The following is a 3,528-nucleotide window of genomic DNA, read 5'->3' as shown; positions in this document are numbered from 1 at the left end:
GTATGAGAATAAGCCAATACACGATTGCAGTTGCTTTGAATTTGTAGGTACTGCAAATTTTTGTATACTTTTAATGTGGGAATCATTCGGCCGTATTCCCGAACGGGTGACGCAATATCCTAAATAATCAATTTCACCAAAACCAAATCTACACTTATCTAAATTGAGTTCTAAGGCTCGTAAACTAAGTCGTTCTAATACTTCTTTTAACAAACTTTTATGTTCATCAAAATTCTCAGAAGCAATAAGAATGTCATCCAACAATAACCTTTCTATCATCGAACATATCTCTAAATATACTATTGATAAAGCGTTGAAATACGGCTGGCGCATTCTTTAGTCCGAAAGGCATTTTAAGGTACTCGTATTGACCAAACGGCGTTACAAAGGCAGTAAATTTAATTGACTCCGGATCCATCTGTACTTGGCGAAATCCACTTTTCAGATCGAATACCGAGAAGAACCTTTTATTCTGCAGATAATCAGTCTTCAATTAATGGTAAGGGGTAGTTATCCCTAACTGCTAATTTATCAAGTGTCCGATAGTCAACACACATCCGTATGTTACCATTTTTCTTTTTTACCAACACAATAGCGGAAGCGTACGGGGAGTTGCTGAGTCTTATTACCCCCCCTTGACGCAATTCGTCTATAATAGATCGTACTTGGTCTCGCTCAGCATAAGAGAGTCTTCGAGGAGCACAGTGAAAGGGAACGTCGGAAGTTAAGTGAATTTTCATCTCGTACTTAAATGTTAGTTTGTAAATAGGCACCGTCTATAATTACTTTAAGATCTTCATGCTGAACTTTAGGCAACTCAGGGTCTATAGTAACGTCCTTTTGGCCGTGAGAAAAGGCAATATTAAATATATCATACACATCAACGGCAGCGGAATCACTAAACTCTTTACAATTATCGGCAATAGTTTCATTTTTATAGTTATCATCGGGCCTAGGCAGCTTTATCATGATAGAGTGTGCATCGGAACAAGTTACATTAGGGTTGTACATAATAGAATTAGCTCGGACTCTAATTTCTAATAATTCATTTCTAGAATATTTCTGTGTGACACCTCTTAATCTAATATTAAATAACCGGAGGAAGTCCCGTCCCAAAATAAATGGTATGGTCATACCTTCATTTGAAATAACATTCAATTCAATTTCACTGTTTTCATTAGAAAATTCAATTATACATGTAATTTTAAAAAGTACAGTTATTTTTTTTCCTCCGATGCCTTTATACTTGCATGAATCTCCACCGGCATGCTCGTTTACCAACTGTTTTGGGACCATCGACTCCTTTACAAAACTAACCGGACTACCGGTGTCAAAAAGAGAGAATACAACGTCAGATATCAGCTCTCTACCTACTACATATGATATACTTACAAAATTAAACTCGTCGATGACATCTTCGTTATATGCTGCTTCATCTGCTACAAACGCAACATCCTCCCTTGGTTTCAGAACTTTTGCAGGATTCGGCAATTACGATGGTCGTGGCCCATTCGCCAGCAACGGAAACAAGAACCATCTGGACGAAGTGGATATGGGCAACTGGGTTTGGTGTGCCTATACGCGAGCAATTGTAGCAGAGCGTTGCTTGTTGCGTGTTGGTCCTCGGCTTGGATGTTCCGGCTGGTTGCTTTACGTTTGTTGTTGTTTGTTGTCTCATATTTGTTGTTGTTGTTACTTGCTTCGTATTTGTGTTCCATATATTGACCGCGAAATATTTGTGCTGGTATCTACCTATTATGGTATTCAACTTAACTAGAGTACGTGCCGTCAAAAGAATTTTCATGTTGGGTACATTCCCAATACCGTCAATGATGAAATCAATAACTTCCGTTTCGGAAATATTAGCACGCTTTGCCGATGCCTGCATACAGAGAACGTAACGGTGCATAGACTCGTCTTTCCGCTTCCATCGCCGCTGTGATAGCATTTTATAAATTTCTTGCCGAGTGATCTCTCAGCCATCAGCGCTTGCCTCAGGGCGACGTAGCTCAATGCCGACGTAGTCGACAAAAGGACCCGAGCAGTCCCCGTCAACGATCGACGTAGCGCCAGCAATTTAAATTTGTTATCCGCCCCCGACGACTCCATTATCTCCTCAAAATCGTTGAGAAAATAACGAACCGAATGTGACACGTCGTCACCACTAAATTTGGGAAGGGCATGTTTGATGTCCCCGAAATCTAAACGACGTTGACTCATAATTGGGGTCCGACCTTCTAGCTCCTCAATTTGCTTCATCAGCTTTAATATTTCGAGGCGTTTTTTTAGTGCATTCACCTCCTCGTCTATATCTGTAAGCCTCGGCCTTCCCTCAGTTGTATCCATGGAAACGGCAGCATTGGTGGCAACTTCAAAGTCGGTGGAACAGGCGGTACCGGCATTTTTGGTAGGATGTACGGCAGCGGCAGTGTTGGGAAAATGTGTGGCAGCGGCAGTTTCGGCAACATATACGGCAGCATCATTCTCGGCAACATATACAGCAGCATCATTTTCAGCAGCATGTACGGCAGCAGCACTTTTTTTCCAACTGAGTTGGCAGTGGCATTATTTTCAGTTTCTGCGGTATCGGCAATATTTGTAGGATTGTTTTCCCCATCTCCTATAACATTTTGTAGCAGCTTACGTAGCTGCTGAGTGGTGGCAGATGGTGGGAAACTCACGACTGCCTCGGTGAGTAAATTAACCAAGTCTTGCCTTGGATTTGCCATTACTAAATCACAAGATTTTGATTTTTCCGGTTGCGCTGGGTATCGACCTTACACCTGAGATGTAAATTCAAACAATTCTAGTTATTATAGCTGGGATTAATACCGATTTAATTATCCACTAAATAAAACACGACTTTTTCTTTAAGGGCTAACTATAATATGAATAAGCTGCCGTAACTGACTGTCAGAAAATGAACGAAAAGTCTGTCAAATGCATAAGCAACGTAGTGTAGACTTTTAGGTGGCTATATTTTACTTACATGAGTTCAGTGTTGTCACATTTATTAGATATAACAATAGCCACTATCAAGCAGTTTGTTGTAGATTACACAATTATAGTAACCTAGAAACGCCGAAGAACTGTTCGCCTTGCGAAACTTTCAGGATAACCTGGTGTTTCTGTAAAAGGAAACGCTTACGGCACACTTCCTAATGTAGAACCAGAACTTCTTTTGACCTGTGTTACATGTAGGACTGAATCGGAAAAGTTACCAAGTTGAAAAATAAGTTACCAAAGTACCAAATATGATAAATAAAGAAAAAAATTACCCATTTCGGAAAAAAATTACAATGCGGCAACACAGTATCGCTCTTTCCTTAAGCAAATGACGTTTGGCGGAACTTGACGAAACTTGATGTTAAGCACATTATAGTTTCAGAATAGGATTTATGTGTATTCGCACGTTTGCATACGCTTGCTTATTCATATTATAGTTAGCCCTTTATTCTTCTCTTATTCCTTCCACATATATTCTACAATACCTTCCACAAGGCTGTGTTCAATCTTAAGATCTGAACA

This window comes from Rhagoletis zephyria, unplaced genomic scaffold (assembly GCF_001687245.7).
Source record: "Rhagoletis zephyria isolate East Lansing unplaced genomic scaffold, Rhagoletis_zephyria_1.1 Rzeph_scaffold_08804, whole genome shotgun sequence".
In the NCBI taxonomy this organism is placed as follows: Eukaryota; Metazoa; Arthropoda; class Insecta; order Diptera; family Tephritidae; genus Rhagoletis; species Rhagoletis zephyria.
This window is presented reverse-complemented; position numbering follows the sequence as displayed.